Source organism: Xenopus laevis, chromosome 9_10L (assembly GCF_017654675.1).
Source record: "Xenopus laevis strain J_2021 chromosome 9_10L, Xenopus_laevis_v10.1, whole genome shotgun sequence".
NCBI lineage: Eukaryota > Metazoa > Chordata > Amphibia > Anura > Pipidae > Xenopus > Xenopus laevis.
Window position 1 is genome coordinate 28,746,306 of NC_054387.1, and position 20,993 is coordinate 28,767,298.

Genomic DNA, 20,993 nt, shown 5'->3' on the forward strand with positions numbered 1-20,993 from the left:
TGATAATTACTTGCAGTTCCTGCCTTTACATCCTGGGTTGGCTCGCACATTCAGATGGAAACTCTGCACGATGCATCGTTTGTGAAAGTAACATTTGTATAAAATAACGATGTGTTGATGCAGTAAAGCAGGCATGCCACTGGAAAGAGACATCTATCTGCTATGCCAGCAAGTAAGAAGAAGGGCAGCCTCATAACAAGTTCTTCTGTAGTGCACAGAATAAGAGGAAGATTTTCACAACGACTTCCATTTTTTAAGCAGTTTAATGTAAAATTATTCCATTGATTCCCAAATAACTAGTAAACTGCATCTCGCAGAACAAAAAATGGAGAGTCTTGTGGAAAATGTTGCTGGCACCCTATAGGCAAAGGATCCCCCTACCCCCTTCGATTGTGTTTACCACCAACCTATAAAAACACAGAGACTTGTTATGTTGTGGTAAAATCTGTGAAAAGTCACATTTTTTATTTCAACATCTTATATTTAAAGGACTAGGTAACACCCTGACCACCAGCTGCGCTCCTTATACTCGTAGAAAACATGTGACTGCTGCCCATACCGTAACCAATCGTTTTAAGGGAGCAGCAGGATCATGGGGCAGAGCGCCCTCTGTTGGACCAAACGAGTAGCCCATCCTCCTGCCTCACCATTATTGTATGCAATAATGGCGCTTAACCTCAGCTCTCGGCATGATTCCAGACAAGACCGTGCAGTCAAAGTCTGCTCTACACTCGTGACCTTTCCCAAGGGTAGGCCTGCACTTCACTGAAACCGTCCATCTTCCTGGAATAAGCCGCACTATGCCAAAACTAGGGAGCCGCAGCTGTGTCATGGGAGTACCCTATTTGACTAACACAGATAATGGTTACCCAGAAGGAAGGCAAAAAACTCTAGGTTCTTTCAGCCAATTAGCAGGCCTGATGAAAAATTCCTTCCTGGACCCCTTCAAGGACGATCAGTTGCGAGAAACCCTGGAGCACCGTCTTCGTAAACTTCTTCCTTTTGACTTGAGATGGGAGAAGTGGGAGAAAGAAAAAAACAAAGTTATTTGTTGCTTGCCCTTTGCCTCTCCTTAAGAACCCCTTCCTGGCTTACCAGCCCCTGGCTCAGCCCTCCAGCTGCCCCCTTTTTTCTGCCCGAAAGTCCCTGGCCATTGTCTCTACCCACTGCAGGAGGGGGGCTGAGAGGGACCGAAAACTGCACGTCCACATCTATGGGAGGAGGGACCGTGCCTATCCTCACATCGGCTCATGCAGGGCCTTGTTCCCCCTTCTGTTCACTGTGCTATACAGGAAATGCAAGAATATTCTTGTACGTTTGCCATTGCCACAGATGCCAGTAAGTGCATTTCCTGCAGCACATCTTTTTATTTTACTATTCAACCCATCGGTCTCATTTGATAATCTGCACTTATTGGTTACCATTTTTTTTGCACTTACAGGTTGTAATCACTACTACTACTGTTTTGTTAGTGATTTATCTTTCATTTACAGTACCATGAGAAACTGATGGAATGGTTGCTATAAGAAATAGACTATTCTTGAAAGTGTTCTAGGCAAACCATAAGGAAGTTATGTGTTTTGTTGCTACTTGCACTAATTTGCACTTGTATTCCAAGGGAAAGACAAGGCATTTTGTGCACACTGGGAACCCTAATCTGTGACTCTAAACTGTTAAATTATTTGTATCATAATATATTTTCATTGTCTTCTGTTTTTTTTGTATCAAACACTAATAGGAAGATTTCATAGTTTGTCGCATTTTTTTTTTTTTTTTTGCATATTAAGAGAATGTTTTTGGCCATGTATATTTTTGTTTTTGTGAAAATATACATCTTGCACAAAATTAAAAACTAAGTTGTATATTTTGTCGAATAACAGCAGTACAAGGCAATGATTATTCTACTGCTTTTCTCTTTGTTACCTTAAGTAGATTCTGAATTAAACTTGGTCAGGTCTGGAATGAGAGTCAAAAATAGGCCTGTCATTCCAACAAACCCCCACTAGCACACTAAATAGTGACTGTCTATGGCATTTTACAGCACCCCCTTTGCCAGAACTCACAGATTGCCAGTCACGTCCTGCTAGTAGTGCCTGAATTGTACTATTATTTATTATTATGTTTCAAGATTGAGTAAAAGGTTGCAAACCTCTTAAGAGAATGCAGCAGATGCAAATAAAAAGGTAGAAAGCTTTGGTACATACACAAAAAAAAAAAAAAAAAAAAATCTGAATTTGGTAGGCACATCTGCCGGGGTGTGGCTTTGGGTGGGATTGGGGTGGGCTTGGGTGGGATTGGGGTGGGGCTTGTGCGGGGCTAAGGCCGGTATTTTTTTTTTCTAGAAAAGGTGGCAACCCTACGCACACCTGGCCCTCATACAATTACATTAGCCTGATTTGTAGCGGCCATTGGGCCTGCTGCTTCAGGCATGATGGCGCATAATACACATGCAGGGTGCTTATATTGTAGCAGTCAGTGTGTTCATGCGTGAAAATTCATATGTACTATTTTTCATTTTGGGGTCTCTGTATGCCACATGGTTTTGTTAATCTTTGCATATCAAGCATCAAACTATTCAGTAACCCTAGCGTTCATATTTAGGATGCTTTATGCTGGTGAGTTACGAAATGTGGGGTATATAATGTGGTAAAATGCAAGCTTTGTGATTATTTTCAGATTTTTCATGATTTTTTGTGTGTCTCTATGCCAGATAACTATGGTAAACCCATGCACAATGGGCATAAAAACTGTTCAGTGGACCCCTGGCAATCATATTCAGGGTGCTTTTTCTTGGACCTAATACAATGTGGGATATGTAGAGCAGCCAAAATAAAGGTATTTTTTCAGAATTTGAATACATTTTTATAAAAAAACGCTAGGTTCAGACAAGCTATGACACATGAGGCTTCCAAATCAGTTGGATTTTCATGTGTAAAATGAAATATTTTTCTGGTATAAATTATATATATTATGAAAAATAAGAATTTTTAATTTTTTTTACATTTCTCAGGGAGAAAGGGATGGTCCTCAAATAACAGATGCTTTAGATATTCCCCAACCGTCCAAAATACCAGACGGGCTAGACCCACCTGGCAACAGCAAGAAACCCAACACTGCAAAGACGAGCTCGGCCTGACTCCAATCCACAGCCCAAACCACCAAGGATAGGAGGCAGAATCTTTGGGAACATGGGAAGCACACGTGAAAGACACTTGGGTATTGACCATTCTGGGTCAGGGCTACAGAATTCCCTTCTCATCCCTTCCACCAGAAGGTTCCTTGCATCTTCCACTACCCTCACAAGGAGACTTTTACTCCAGCGGGCAGTAGACACACTTCTGACAATAGGAGTGGTGGAGCAGGTCCCAGTATCCCAGCCTACAGGGATTTTACTCAAATCTCTTAAACCTTTAACCCAAGGGTCCTGAACCAAAAATTCCAGATGGAGTCCCGGCCCATGGAACCGGAAAATTTTCATGATCTCAATAGACTTACAGTACGTGTACCTACATATACCCATCTGCTTATGTCCTCGAGTCTTTCTCAGGTTTGCCATCAACAACTGTCACTATCAATTTACAGATTTTGTACTGCGCCACACGTTTTCACCAAGGTACTGACCCCCACTAGTAGCATACTTCAGATCCCTTGGCATACACGTCATACCATACCTGCTGGGTAGCCATGGGGGCAGCCATTCAAAGCTGAAAAAAGGAGAAAAGGCACAGGTTTACATAGCAGATAACAGATAAACAACTGTTTGAATACAATGGATTCTACAAACTTAAATGTTATCTATTATGTCACCTGTACCTCTTCTCCTTTTTTTATACGAAATGGCTGTCCCCATGGCTACACAGCAGCTTATCTGTATAAAACAATTGTAGCCTTTCTGAAGCCATCACACCAGTTTTACCAGTGCAGGCAACACTGCATTACTTTTAATTAATGTTAGACATTATTTTAGTTTCTGAAGAACAGTTTTTGGATTTTTTCCTTTCCAAATGAATTGTAAAAGTATTCACCATAGGATAGATGTATTTAGGAAAGATCAACATTTTTAAGAAGGCAATCCGTCCTTTTAAATGTAATGGTGCATTTTTTACAATGTGTAATTTTTTTTTTTATCATTGGAGGTCATGAAATAGAGCCAATAAAGATCTGCCGGAAGTTATATACCTAGATTGTTGATGTAGGATTGTTTCTTTTCAATACCTAGTTGCTATAGGACTTTAGCAGAACAAAGGTCTTATATATTTATTAGTGCAGTCTTTTGGGTTCAAATTCAGAAATAGACTTAAAAGTGTGTAGTAGATTTTGTTTTATTATGAGTAGGATTTTTCACAATTAAGAAAAGTCAAACACTGGTAAACACACTTATTATCAATAGATAATTTATATCCAGACCAGGTAATCAGGAGGACATCTTGAGATATCTGATGAGGGGTTCCAATATTATGTTGAACAGTAGGAGTGAGAGAGACAAACCATGTCTAGTCCCTCTTTTTAGGATTACTCCTCATATTTCACCTGCTGCAATTATAATTGTTTTAGGAGCAGTTGAATAAAATCTATGAAAGGGCCTATAATTTAAAGGGTTCATAGAGAGTCGTTTAGATGTTTCCTACAGATCTTATCGAAGCGCCTTTACAGTTCCAATTATAACCAAGGCAGTTTTTTTTTTACTTGTTTTGCAGTGTAGATAACCTTCATATTAGTTCTTCATCCCAGATATTCCTTTTACAAAGCTGCTTTGTTCAGGGAAGAACATTTATATATAAATGTCAGCACAAAATAAAACTAAAAATAAACATTAAGAAACATGTTCTGCATTCTCTAATGAACCAGTGTTGCAGAAGATTTAGCGGTAGATTTTTCAAAATGTGAGATCAGAGCTCACCACACAAAAACTCACCCACTTTCTTTTGATTCCTATGTGATTTTTAAGAAGCATATTTAATGGGTGAAAGTTGCAGTTCGCCTTTTGATAAATATACTTCTAAAAATCCCATAGGAATAACTAGAAAGGGGCTGAGTTTTCCTGTGGTGAGCTCTGATGTCACATAAAGGGGCCTGTCTATTATGCTGTGTAAATGGTGTCTTCCCAAAAAAGGTGATAAGGGTGAAGACACAAATACTAGTAGCAGCTACTACATACTACATGTGTCTTAGCAGAGGCAAGTCTCAGTATTGTCTATGGCATGGTATGTTTTTTGGCTTTTTGTAGCCACAAAAAGTAGCTACTACTAATTGCTCTGTGTGTTTTCACCCTAAACGTTATGTAAAATAAACAGCAAATTTCTGTACGCCTTCCAAATTCCGCATTTGAAGGCATTAGAAAAGTATAATGCTTGACAAGTGCACCATTTCCTTTTGATGTGTTGTGAATTTGAATGCCATTTCTTTGCTGTATTTTTACACAACATAGTAAATATTCCCCTTAGTGTCAGTCAATCGCTCAAGTGTCCATCGCTAATTGATGTGAAGGGGAGATGCTCTTCGTTAGAGAGGATCTGGATTATTGACTATAGATATTTTTTTCATTGTCCCTTTATTTGATAGGGCTGGCTTTTCTGGAAAAAAGAGAACTCTGCTCCCTGAATACCGAATAATCATCTTTTAGCTTGGGTAGGGAGTCATTAGAGTTACCAGAGAGAGAGAGAGTCTGATAGTAATAAAGCAAGCGAGTCTTGTTTATAAAGTTCAAGAATGCCTTTGAAACGTACATTTTTTCTCATTTAGACCTGTTTTCCCAATAGCTTTTCTTGCTAACCCTTCAAACTTTTTTTCTCAGATGCAACAATTTATTTTTTGTGGATGAAGAGTTATCTTCTATGAAAGAAATGCTGTCTTCCATCTCTGAAATAGTCATTTTATGGGGTAGGTCGGTCAGCTGACTTATTCATATCAGTCTGTAACCTATATGTTGCTTCTATACATAATTTTCAATAGTCTGGTTGGCTGTCTGTTTATATTTCAGCTGTTTTTGCATGACATGACATGACGTGGGAGGGACTTATACTTGCACGTTGTCTGTGTTTCCATTTTTTTCCTGGCTTTCTTTACTGTATAAGGGAGCACTTGCTGCTTAAAGTGTGTGTCTCACACACTTCATGCAGTGCTTTCCAGAGGTTTTACATCATTCACATCAGTCCCTGCCTCACACGAGCTTACAGTCTAAGGATCCTATCACATTTATACAGAGTAGGGTCAGATGTAGCATGTGGTTTGTCAATAGGAGTGAATAGAATTAACATGGATTGTGGTGTGAATGAATTGAATTGCATACTACTGAATAGAAGAATCACTGAATGGTAGGGTGTTGCAGTCTAAAAGCAGACGTATTGCAAGGTGAGATCAAGCAAATAATGCTAAGGTCTTTTCTCCCATGGCATTTTGGCTCCCTACTTGCCTTTATACAGTACTTTCTAGAGATTTTACATAATTTACATCAGTCCCTGCCCCACGGGGGGAGCTTACAGTCCCTATCCCATTCATACCCAGTGAGTTGTAGCGTGTGTATTGTATAAAGTATGATTGGAATCAATGTGGATGATGGAGCGAATAAACGATTGAATTTCATACTAGTAAAGAGAACTACTGAAGAAACCTACCTACTAAGGTGTTGCAGTCTAACAGCAGTAGTATTGGAAGGTGTATTTGAGGGTGAGAAGTAATGAAGTGGAATCAAGCACATAACGCTATGGTCTTTTCGTCCGTGACATTTTGGATTGGCTTCCCACTTGGTTAAGCTTGGCTTATACCTCCAGCACGGATGCTAGCTAGCCTCACCTCAATGCTGTAAGCTTAAAAGGCACTAGAATATCTGCACATTTATGGAAAACATATTTGCCACCAAATATTCATACGGTCAACCCAAGTTAACCCACCTCAGTAGGCTATACCGCCACAGCATAAATATTCACTTTGTGGCATGATCACACATAAACCATAGCTCTGCCAGTCTCTGTTCTACAAAAAGCCAAGTGCCTATACTAATAACAAAATATATATTCCCCAGAAATAGATAGCTGAACTATTGAGTTTTCAGACAAAGTATCCTGTTTCTATTGAAAAGTGGCATAAGCAAGTGGTAAAGTAAAGCATAAAGTAGCTATAGAGGAAGCTGATCCTAAACCTAGATGAAATATTTAAAGTGCAAATGGTCTCCATCTACCAGTAATTCATAACTTGAATTGGCCAGGATGGCTGTACAAAAATAAGCCGAGGTCCTTACAAATCAAGATTCCAAGGAGAACTAATATACAAGTAAATCTTGCCCAGAAATATAGCAACTGTGCTGGAAGGGGAGCTAATGAGGTGTCACTTAAAAAAATATCTGTGGCATCAGAAAGATGAAATCATCAGCAAGCAAAATGAAATTATCTCATGGAGTCATCACACACCACATATTTTTAGGCGCCCTGTCCTTCACCTAACACCTCAATTGCCTACACCTCCAAGTGCAGCATAAAAGAAAACCCAAACTGAACAGTATATAACATTTCTTTTATTGCCCTGAACCCATAACTCATAAGTAAACAATATAAATTTTGTACAAAACGGAATACTACTTTCTACAATAAACCCAATCAGTACACACAATTTATTACCCTTTCAATAGTGCAGCTATGTTCTTAGCGTTTAAAGGGTTAAAAGGCACTACTTTCTGTCCTCCATAAAGGGGTCAGCCATTTCACCCCACATTACACAGTCGAGACAGATGAGACAGTATCGAAGAGTACATCTTAGCTACTGGCTTGTAAGTGGGAATGAGTTTTTACCCTACAAAGTATATGATCATAAAAAAGTCCTACCTTCCTTTCTTCAGACATGTCATCATCATTTGTTCTAAGTTATCTGGCTTCCTCATTTTATTTCTATAGTGCCGTCACATTTTACGCAGTGCATTACACAGATTATACTTCATTCACATCTGTCCCTGCCCCACGGGAGTTTACAATCTAAGGATTCTATCACATTCATACCTAGTAGGGTCAGTTGTAGCATGTGGGTTGTATTAAGTAGTGATTGGAATCAATGTGGATGATGGAGTGAATGTTGTGCATGAACTAGAGAACTGCATACTAGTGAAAAAGCACAGAAGGCCAAGGTGTTTAACTCATTGCATGTTAGGAGGGACATCCTGATTGGTAAAGCCTGGCTTTACCCCTCAATAGAGCAGTGATATCCCTCAACCTTCATGCTCCGAACGAACAGGCACTACTGTCTGTCTTCCGTAACCAGGTATGCCTTCTTCCCCACATTACAGTCGAGCGTGCACTAACAGACGGGACAGTAGCGAAGAGCTTAGCTTCTGGCTTGTGAGTGTAAAAGGGTTTTTACCTTACAAGGTATATCATGATTAAAAACAATCCTACCTTCCGTACTTCAGGCGTGCCATTCTGATTATTTTCCCAAGTCTTCTGGCTTCCTTTTCTTATTTCTTTAGCCCCATCACATCATTTTCCCATGTCTTCTGGCTTCCTTTTCTTATTTCTTTAGCGCCGTCACATTTTACACAGTGCATTACACAGATTATACTTCATTCACATCTGTCCCTGCCCCACGGGAGCGTACAATCTAAGCTCCCCATCACATTCAGTCACAGTTAGGTCAGTGATATGTTAATCTTTTGGCTCAGACACACACTTTACGCAGTGGTTGCCAGAGAGTTTACATCATTCACATCAGTCCCTGCCCCACAGGGGGAGTTTACAATCTAAGGATTCTATCACATTCATACCTAGTAGGGTCAGTTGTGGCGTGTGGGTTTTATAAAGTATTGATCAGAATCACTGTGGATCAGGCCCGGACTGACAATCTGTTAATTCGGGCATTTGCCCGACGGGCCGCTCTGTTCTTTTGTTTAACTGGGCCGCTCTTGCACAGATCAGCTGTTTGTTTCCCCATGCAGCCACCCCCCTCCCTCCTCTGCCTTGACTGAAGATAAGATAACGATCTGAAAAAAACCGGCACAAGAGTAGGCAGCCTGTGCCTGGGACTGTTGCACGGAGCTTGGGGGTGGAGTCCAAGAATTGAGCAGGAGCTTTCTAAAGAAATATTAGGGCATGATGTAGCTGGGCAGGTGGCAGGAGAGGCACAAAACATAGTAAGTCCACTCCCATATAACTTATTCTCCCCATATGTTGTCTCCCAGAGCATCTGGGGAGCCAGTGTGGAGAAATCTGTACAGAGCTGTGGGCAGGCTGCTTTGCGAGATGTCTGTGTGTTTGACTAGTGCTTCCCCCAGACCCTTCCTTTATCAGCTTATCCCTTGCACAGATTTGCCAAGTAGTGTTTCTCCCAAACTGAATCCATTAACTCTTTCCTCTGAGTATCACTCATGTATTATAAGGGATAATGTACCCCCTACTGTAAATGATAAGGATATTAGAAGTCACTGAGGGGTTGTTCTGTGACCATATAAAGGCACAAGGCTGCAGACTGAGTTATACAGGGAACTCTGAGTATCACTCAAATGGATGAGTTCAAAATCATTGTGTGTTTACATGTGGGCTGCTTTGATTTTTTTTGCCCGGGCTGCTTTTTACTCCCAGTCCGGCCCTGCTGTGGATGATGGAGTGAATGCTGTGTATGAACTACAGAACTGCATACTAGTGAAGAAGCACAGAATGCCAAGGTGTTTAACTCATTGCATGTTGGGAGGGACATCCTGATTGATAAAGCCTGGCTTTACCCCTCAATAGAGCAGTGATACCCCTCAACCTTCATGGTCCGAGCGAACAGGCACTACTGTCTGTCTTCCGTAATGAGGTATGCCTTCTTCCCCACATTACAGTCGAGCGTGCACTAACAGACGGGACAGTAGCGAAGAGCTTGGCTTGTGAGTGTAAAAGGGTTTTTACCTTACAAGGTATATAATCATTAAAAACAATCCTACCTTCCGTACTTCAGGCGTGCCATTCTGATTATTTTCCCATGTCTTCTGGCTTCCTTTTCTTATTTCTTTAGCGCCATCACATCATTTTCTTTGTCTTCTGGCTTCCTTTTCTTATTTCTTTAGCGCCGTCACATTTTACGCAGTGCATTACACAAATTATACTTCATTCACATCTGTCCCTGCCCCACGGGAGCGTACAATCTAAGCTTCCTATCACATTCACTCACAGTTAGGTCCGTTATATGTTTATCTTTTGGCTCACACACACACACACTTTACGCAGTGGTTTCCAGCAAGTTTACATCATTCACATCAGTCCCTGCCCCACAGGGGGAGCTTACAATCTAAGGATTCTATCACATTCATACCTAGTAGGGTCAGTATTGGCGTGTGGGTTGTATAAAGTATTGATCGGCATCACTGTGGATGATGGAGTGAATGCTGTGTATGAACTACAGAACTGCATACTAGTGAAGAAGCACAGAATGCCAAGGTGTTTAACTCATTGCATGTTGGGAGGGACATCCTTTGATAAAGCCTGGCTTTTACCCCTCAATAGAGCAGTGATACCCCTCAGCCTTCATGGTCCGAGCGAAACAGGCACTACTTTCTGTCTTCCGTAATGAGGTATGCCTTCTTCCCCACATTACAGTCGAGCGTGCACTAACAGACGGGACAGTAGCGAAGAGCTTAGCTTCTGGCTTGTGAGTGTAAAAGGGTTTTTACCTTACAAGGTATATCATGATTAAAAACAATCCTACCTTCCGTACTTCAAGCGTGCCATTCTGATCATTTTCCCATGTCTTCTGGCTTCCTTTTCTTATTTCTTTAGCGCCATCACATCATTTTCTTTGTCTTCTGGCTTCCTTTTCTTATTTCTTTAGCGCCGTCACATTTTACGCAGTGCATTACACAAATTATACTTCATTCACATCTGTCCCTGCCCCACGGGAGCGTACAATCTAAGCTTCCTATCACATTCACTCACAGTTAGGTCCGTTATATGTTTATCTTTTGGCTCACGCACACACACACTTTACGCAGTGGTTTCCAGCAAGTTTACATCATTCACATCAGTCCCTGCCCCACAGGGGGAGCTTACAATCTAAGGATTCTATCACATTCTAAGGATTCTATCACATTCATACCTAGTAGGGTCAGTTGTGGCGTGTGGGTTTTATAAAGTATTGATCAGAATCACTGTGGATGATGGAGTGAATGCTGTGTATGAACTACAGAACTGCATACTAGTGAAGAAGCACAGAATGCCAAGGTGTTTAACTCATTGCATGTTGGGAGGGACATCCTGATTGATAAAGCCTGGCTTTACCCCTCAATAGAGCAGTTATACCCCTCAGCCTTCATGCTTCCGAGCGAAACAGGCACTACTGTCTGTCTTCCGTAATGAGGTATGCCTTCTTCCCCATATTACAGTCGAGTGTGCACTAACAGACGGGACAGTAGCGAAGAGCTTAGCTTCTGGCTTGTGAGTGTAAAAGGGTTTTTACCTTACAAGGTATATAATCATTAAAAACAATCCTACCTTCCGTACTTCAGGCGTGCCATTCTGATTATTTTCCCATGTCTTCTGGCTTCCTTTTCTTATTTCTTTAGCGCCATCACATCATTTTCTTTGTCTTCTGGCTTCCTTTTCTTATTTCTTTAGCGCCGTCACATTTTACGCAGTGCATTACACAAATTATACTTCATTCACATCTGTCCTGCCCACGGGAGCGTACAATCTAAGCTTCCTATCACATTCACTCACAGTTAGGTCCGTTATATGTTTTATCTTTTGGCTCACACACACACTTATACGCAGTGGTTTCCAGCAAGTTTACATCATTCACATCAGTCCCTGCCCCACAGGGGAGCTTACAATCTAAGGATTCTATCACATTCATACCAGTAGGGTCAGTATTGCGTGTGGGTTGTATAAAGTATTGATCGGCATCACTGTGGATGATGGAGTGAATGCTGTGTATGAACTACAGAACTGCATACTAGTGAAGAAGGACACAGAATGCCAAGGTGTTTAACTCATTGCATGTTGGGAGGGACATCCTGATTGATAAAGCCTGGCTTTACCCTCAATAGAGCAGTGATACCCCTCAACCTTCATGGTCCGAGCGAACAGGCAATACTGTCTGTCTTCCGTAATGAGGTATGCCTTCTTCCCCACATACAGTCGAGCGTGCACTACAGACGGGACAGTAGCGAAGAGCTTAGCTTCTGGCTTGTGAGTGTAAAAGGTTTTTTACCTTACAAGGTATATAATCATTAAAAAACAATTCTACCTTCCGTACTTCAGGCGCCATTCTGAATATTTTCCCATGTCTTCTTGGCTTCCTTTCTTATTTCTTTTAGCGCCATCACATCATTTTCTTTGTCTTCTGGCTTCCTTCTTCTTATTCTTTAGCGCCCCGTCACATTTACGCAGTGCATTACCACAAATTATAATTCATTCATATCTGTCCCTGCCCCACGGGAGCGTACAATCTAAGCTTCCTATCACATTCACTCACAGTTAGGTCCGTTATATGTTTATTCTTTTGGCTCACAAACTTTACGCAGTGTTTCCAGCAAGTTTACATCATTCACATCAGTCCCTGCCCCACAGGGGAGCTTACAATCTAAGGATTCTATCACATTCATACTAGTAGGGTTCAGTATTGGCGTGTAGGGTTGTATAAGGTGGTATAAAGTATTGATCGGAATCACTGCTGATGATGGAGTGAATTGCTGTGTTGAACTACAGAACTGCATACTAGATGAAGAAGCACAGAATGCAAGGTGTTTAACTCCATTGCATGTTGGGAGGGACATCCTGATTGATAAGCCTGGCATTTACCCTCAATAGAAGCAGTGATACCCTCAACCTTCATGGTACCGAAGCGAACAGGCACTACTGTCTGTCTTCGTAATGAGGTATGCCTTTCTTCCCACATTACAGTCGAGCGTGCACTAACAGACGGGACAGTAGCGAAGAGCTTGGCTTGTGAGTGTAAAAGGTTTTTACCTTACAAGGTATATAATCATTAAAACAATCCTACCTTCCGTACTTCAGGCGTGCCATTCTGATTATTTTCCCATGTCTTCTGGCTTCCTTTTCTTATTTCTTTAGCGCCATCACATCATTTTCTTTGTCTTCTGGCTTCCTTTTCTTATTTCTTTAGCGCCGTCACATTTTTTACGCAGTGCATTACACAAATTATACTTCAATTCACATCGTCCTGCCCACGGAGCGTACAATCTAAGCTTCCTATCACATTCACTCACAGTTAGGTCCGTTATTAGGTTTATTCTTTTGGCTCACGCACACACACACTTTACGCAGTGGTTTCCAGCAAGTTTACACATTCACATCAGTCCCTGCCCCACAGGGGAGTTACAAATTAGTTATTCATCACATTCTAAGGATTCTATCACATTCATAACCTAGTAGGGTCAGTTGTGGCGTGTGGGTTTTATAAATATTGATCAGAATCAACTGTGGATGATGGAGTGAATGCTGTGTATGAACTACAGAACTGCATACTAGTGAAGAAGCACAGAATGCTAAGGTGTGTAACTCATTGCATGTTGGGAGGGACATCCTGATTGATAAAGCCTGGCTTTACCCCTCATAGAGCAGTGAATACCCCTCAGCCTTCATGCTCCGAGCGACAGGCACTACTGTCTGTCTTCCGTCAATGAGGTATGCCTTCTTCCCCACATTACACGTCGAGTGTGCACTAACAGACGGGACAGTAGCGAAGAGCTTAGCTTCTGGCTTGTAGCTGTAAAAAGGTTTTACCTTACAAGGTATATAATCATTAAAAAACAATTCCTACCTTCCGTAACTTTCAGGGTCCATTCTGATTATTTTCCATGTCTTCTGCTTCCTTTTCTTATTTCTTTAGCGCCATCAATCATTTTCTTTGTCTTCTGGCTTCCTTTTCTTATTTCTTTAGCCGCCGTCACATTTTACGCAGGCATTACACAAATTAACTTCATTCACATCTGTCCCCTGCCCACGGGAGCGTACAATCTAAGCTTCCTATCACACTTTCACTCACAGTTAGGTCCGTTATATGTTTATCTTTTGGCTCACCACACACACTTACGCAGTGGTTTCCAGCAAGTTTACATCATTCACATCAGTCCCTGCCCCACAGGGGGAGCTTACAATCTAACGCATTCTATCAACATCATTACCTAGTATGGTCAGTATTGGCATGTGGGTCTGTATAAAGTATTGCATCGGCATCACTGTGGATGATGGCGACGTGAAGCTGTGTATGAACTACGAACTGCATCACTAGTGAAGAGGACAAGAATGCCAAGCGTGTTTAACTCATTGCATTTGGTCAGGGACATCCTGATGATAAGCCTGGGCTTTACCCTTCAAATAGCAGCGTCAGCTGATTACCCTCAACCTTCATGGTCCGAGCGGAACAGGCCACTACTAATGTCTGTCTTCCGTTAATGAGGTATGCTTCTTCCCCACTAAAGTCGAGCGTGCACTAACAGACGGGACAGTAGCGAAGAGCTTAGCTTTCTGGCTTGTGAGTGTAAAAGGGTTTTTACCACAAGTAATATAATCATAAAAACCCAATTCTTACCTTCCGTTACTTCAGGCGTGCATTCTGAATATTTTCACATGTTTCCTGGCCTTCGTTTTACTTATGTCTTCAGCGACCGTCACATTTTACGCTAGTGCATTACACAAATTATACTTCATTCACATCTGTCCCTCCCACCCATGCCCCAAGACGTACAACTTCTTAAGCTTCCTATCACATTTTCACTCACAGTTAGGTCCTTATATGTTTATCTTTTGCTCACCACAACACCATTTACGTAGTGGTTTCCAGCAAGTTTACATCATCTCACATCAGATCCTCTGCCCCACAGGGGAGCTTACAATCTAAGGATTCTATCACAATTCATACCTAGTAGGAGTCATATTGCGTATGGGTATGTATAAAGTATTGATCTGGCATCACTATGTGGATTGATGGAGTGAATGCTGGTGTATGAACTACAGGAACTGCAATACTAGTGAAGAAGCACAGAATGCCAAGGTGTTTAACTCATTGCATGTTGGGAGGACATGCTGATTGATAAAGCCTGGCTTTACCCTCAATAGGAGCCATGATACCCACTCAACCTTCATTGCTCGAGCGAACAAGCACTACTTCTTCCTTCGAATGAGTAATTGCTTCTTCCCCACATTACAGTCGAGCCGTGCACTAACAGACGCGGCAGTAGCGAAGAGCTTAGCTTCTGGCTTGTGAGGCTAAAAGGGTTTTTACCTTACAGGATATAACCATTAAAAACAATCCTACCTTCCGTACTTCGGCGTGCCATTCTGATTATTTTCCCATGTCAGCATTGAAAGGGCACAAAGGCTGGGGAGTGAGCAAGCCTAGAATAGGAAAAGAAGTCGCCCGGTTATAGCAGAATTGATGTTACAGGCATATTGAAAAGTAAGAAGATCCAGGTCAAGACTATAAGCACAGGTCTTTCCGGATTTCTCAGCCAAGTATCACAGAGAACAGAATTGCACATCAATATGCAAGTACTTATTTCAAGAATGACATGCACTTCTCTCTTACATACTCCCCAGCAACTATGTATTCATTTGAATGGTCTTTCCCCAAACCCCAAACAGCTATGCGTTCACGTTTGTCCCAATACATTTGTACAACAAAAAACTATCTCTAATACACAGAATGGAATGTCTCTCTGTGGTATATAAGTATTTAATGACCATACACAGATAATATAATATACAAAAGACTTATTTCTATAAGAATGAAAAACAAAAATCTGGTTATGCGCAAAATGATCGTCATTATATCACAACTCCATTCTGTACAGTTTTAAACAAAGCAATCTGTCTCACAAATGTATACCTCCATTTAACGGACACACTAATGTGCAAAGTACTTATAGAATGAATATGTAAAACAAAGTTGGACAATTATAATAGTGTACATAAACTAGGGTGCTTTCAAAGCTAGATTGAATGACAAATAGATAATCTGTGACAGGAAGCAAGATTTTATCGCACAGGATTCATTCTTTCCACATATAATGACAGTTTTGTTTTCACAAAACAGATAAATACCATTCTGTGAAGCACACTGTCAGTCACATTCTGACCAATAGAACAAGCTTATTTGGTTATATACAAACAAGATGAGAAGTGGCCAGCTCTGCTCCACATGGCTAAGGCAAGTATCTGACCTGCTATGAGGGCGCCTCTAAGTCCCCTGTGCTGCATAGTAATAAACATGAAATCAAACCTTTCCTAAAAGAGCTGCTTTAAACCACTACAGGTTCATACATGAGTTTTTTTACAAATGGCTGAGAAATATAATGCTGCACTTATATGATGTAGAGAAAGAAAATATGCAAGAACATACAATATGTATATTTTAAGTGATATGGCTATTCCTTATTGTAGTACCTGTTTGTGTGGCATTTTGGTTAAGGCATTCCTGCTGTTTTTGGGCCATTATTTTATGACTCACTCCTCCTGTTCCTTCATTCTGTCTAGCTGAGAGCAATTAATGGGACAGGCCACACCGCACCGTGCCATCTTCTATGTAAATGTACCAGAAGTTGACTGTGCTTGTCTGGCGCTTTGCCTGCCTCTTAGAGTCAGTTATAAGTTTAGTATATGAAATAGTTTAGACTCCAATGTCTCCTTCCGTAGCTGTATTCTTGCATGCCAATTGCTGTTAGTAGTCTCTTAATAAGTGCTTAGGCTAGAAGTTCAATCTACTACATTAATAGAGTTAGCCAGCTGACTTGGGATTGGATATATGTGCATCGCACATGTGTGTATAGGTAGATGATGTGTAGGTTATATGAACATCCGACTCCTGGAGTATTGTGGTTAAACAAAAGCTCAAGGAGCTTCAACTTCACCTCCTTTCGTGAATTCGGGTCTTTTCCAACCGCTTCGGGACTTCAGCTTCTTCTTTTTTCGGCATTTTTCCGATTCCGGTCAATATTGTGCAATGGTCCGCACGGTTGGGCGCTCTAAAGGGACCCGGCTCTTTGAAAACTGCAGACTTATGGCCCCCCTTCAGCCTGGAAAACATTGTCCCCCCCGCTGGCGGCCACTGACATGCATGTGACATGGCGCAGTTGTGCTCTTGCTTTGTGGTTGTGGCCCCTGACCACTCTGATGTGAAGGGTTAAGGCAGCTGGCAGGTAAGGGGACGGCTCATTTAGAGTCTTTTGTTATAATTAAATATAATGCATTGTATACTCTTGCTTTCTATATAGATAGATTATGATCCTAAAAGTTGCCCCTGCCTGAAATGACACCCCCTTTTGTTTACACAGCAGTACTCAGGAGGGCTGCTCATATAACGCTACACATCATACATATAGATTGCGTGGTCATACTCAACATTTTGGTAATAAGTAAAACAGAGGGACAAAAAAAATTTTTGTCATGTAGCGCGGGCATATTTTTTTGACCACACCGCATTTCTTGTGGCCACACCCCAATAATACCATGTCTTACAAAGTTTGGGCAGGTTATAAAGTTTGAAACCTATTTCTCCTTAATCTAACACTGTTAAAATACTTATTTTTTTATCTCAAAAATTGTTACAAGTATCTTAGTTGCACCTGTTAGCTCTACTGGCCTGCTCTGCAAAAGCCAATTAAGTTAGAATTTTTGGACACAATAAAGATCTTTCAATTTGAATTGGTGCCTGCTGGAAGTCTGCAATAATTGAGTGCCTGCCTCCTTTTTAGCATTTCGGTTTGTCCGGCCCCCTAGTGCTGAGCTCAGGGCATGCACCTGGGCCACTTCCCTTACTGGTGAGTATTTGTTTACCACATTGCAATACAATTACAGATGACTTTCTGTAAGTTAGAAATTTTGTTTCTTTTTCTGGCTGTTCAGTGCAGAGAAGAAGGGACTTCCAGTAAAAATGGAGGGCCTCAAGGTTGAGTGTCAAAGACGGGACTGTCCCTCTGAAAAAGGTGGAGGACAGTTTGGGAGGTATGTGTGGCACAATGATAGTCCCCAAGTCCTCGGCTAAAGCTATTATGTAGTAGTTAAACCTAAGGTAAGCACATATTAGAGACTGACTACAAGCTAATAGGTGAGATACAGCTAGGAGGAGAACATTGGAGTCTAACTATCATATACAAAACTTATAACTGACTCTGAGATCAGGCCAAAGGCAGCCAGACAAGCACAGTAACTTCCTGGTCATTTAATAGAACATGGAGCGTGGTGTGGGCCTGTCCCTTATTGCCTCTCATTAGTTTAGACAGAAGAGGAACAGGAGTTGGAGTTCATTAAGATAATGGCAAACAGGCAGGATGCCCTTACCAAAATGGCCCACAAGCGGTGTACTAAATTAAGAATAGCCAATCACCTAAAATGATCATATTTATGTTTTGCACTACTTTTTCATTTTCTACAATCATTATAAGTAGCACATTATATGTCTCAGCCGTTTGGTAAAAACCCCCATTATGAACCTGTAAGTGTTTTAAACAGCAGCTCTTTTAGAGAAAGGTTTGTTCGCATGTTTATTACTCTATGGCAGCTAATGGGGAATCATTGAGGGGCGACAGCTCTATAGGGCATGGTCAGACTACTATTTTGTCTTTAGCGCATGTGGAGCAAGAGCTGGGCCACTTCTCACTGTGTTTGTATATGGCGAATAAGTTTGTCTTATTGGTTCAGGAATGTGAACTGACAGTGTTGCTTCAATCACGAATGGTTTTTTATGCTGTTTTGTGAATCAAAACTGTCATTTTGAGGAAAGATATGATCTGTGCTATAAATCTTGCCTTTCCTGTCACAGATATCTATGTTTGTCATTCAAGATCTAGCTTGACAAGCACTAGTTAGTTACACTATTATATATATGTCCACTTTGCTTTAACATAATTCATCTGTAAGTACTTTGCACATAAGTGTGTCCGTTACTGGAGGTTATACATTTGTGAGAAGTATTTGCTTGTTAAACTGTACAGAGATGGGTGTTGTGCGTGATAGGTAATGTGTAGCATCGCTGTTTATTTGGTGTGCGTGTAGCGCTACATAAGCGCAGGATTTGGTTTTCATTCTTTAATAGAAATAGGTCTTTTGTATATTTTTTTCTCTGTTAATGGTCCACAAAATCTTATATAGACATGAGATACATTCATGTGTGATGTATTAGGTAGTTTGTATACAGAATGTATTTGGGACAAACGGCCCCCAATAGAACATGCAAGGGAGCACTATTGGTTTGTAGTAACACAGAGAGAACCAGGTAGAGGCTTTGGATAGTGTACATGCAGAATCAGACAGGCTACATGCGAACTTCAATTTGAGCTACCACTGTTTTATATTTCCACTTTTCATGTTTTTTTGTTGCATCACCAATTATAATGCATTTAAGTTTTTTCACAATTTGTTTTCTATGAATGTTGTTATTCGGTGGAACCAAAAGAGGTTTTAAGTGCTAACTGGGCTGGTGGTCCAATGCCTTGGTTGTATTGTGCTCCTGTAAATAGTCATGTGGTTTCTGAAGTTGAGAGGGTCTGTCGGACCTCAATCAGCAATGACGACGTCTACTGTAGGTTGACTAGGTATAGGGACTTGTGTATTGGGCTGACTGCCAAAGAGGCCGTTGCATATGCTTTCTAGTGTAACGTTAATTTTGGCAATTCTTAACCGCTTGTCGATAACAAAGGTAAATATATTTGTATTTCAAGAGTAAAGGAGACAAAGCGTGTGCTTGGAAGGGGTCCAATTTTAGTGTTGTTAGGATAATGTAGACACTGTTTAAATGTGGTTGTTATTATTTAAAACCTTTTTTTATAGTTTTGCATTATCTGTTCTCCTTGACGTATTTTTATATGAGAGTCGACTGACGGTTTACCCTGAAAAGAAACAAATGCTCGCGTAAATGCTGACAAGAGTTGTAATTTCTTATTGCCTTGATTTGTTTTTGAATTATGGCTCAACTTTCTATTTCAGGTCCTTCGCATCATGATATGTGTTTGTTAAATTAATGGCATATGGTTGCTAGGGTAATTTGGAAATAGTAACCAATGAGACATTCAAACTGTAGAGCTGCTGATTAAAAAGGCGAACTAAATAAAACCCATACAAGAACAGATAAAAAATGAAACCATTGAAAAATTGTTTCAGAATATCACTTCTTATCATATCTAAAAGATTGATGTAGAGGGTTACAACACCTTGAAGAATAATTGTCTTTCACCAATTTCTATTGTCCCGATTTACTAAAGTTTTTCTGTACCGCTTCTTCGCCTAAAATGTAAAGATTCCGGTTCTTTAAAACAGGTATGTCTAATTTTCGAGAGAAAAAACTCTCACTATTCCAATCAGGTAACAGGAAGTTGGAGCTTGTCCATTGAAAAATTATCGGAATAACTATGAAGAACAGGAAATGTTGGAATTGTAAATATTATTAGATGATTCGTTACTGATGTTATAGTCATCTCTCTCTCTCAAATTCTACCGTCTCTTATACAGAAGCCTGACCCACAAAAGTTCTGAAAGTTCACAGAGGCTGGATATCAAACTGCCGGGGCGGGGTGGAGCCAGGGCTTACCTGGACAATGCACAGCTAGACTTCATGACAGAAACCAGATGAATACAGTAACAATCACAACCAACTGCTACACATGTTAACAACCATATGGGAGCAGGTTTCTTAGAATGTAGGTTGGTTGCCTCGTTCAATAAAAAAGGAAAAGGTATTAACAGAATCTTAGAAACAAAAACCCCAAATAGAATATTTTTCTAAAGAACCTCTGGAAATCGGGAGCTACTAGTGTGCTTAAAGCCGGCATGATATGTGATTCCTATCAGCTCTCTATTTAATCCAAATCAAGGGGAGCAGCCATTCTTATTTGCACATCTCTGTCATACAAAATTGTAAATACGCCGGTTTTAAGTGGGCTACTTTAATATTGTATTATTAATGATGTAATAGTTCAAGATAATCAGACAAAAATACATGTTTAGCCACATAAGATTATGCACTTGAAAGTAGCTTGAATCGGGACATTTTTAACTTGCCGTCACCGCAGAACCTGTGGAAAC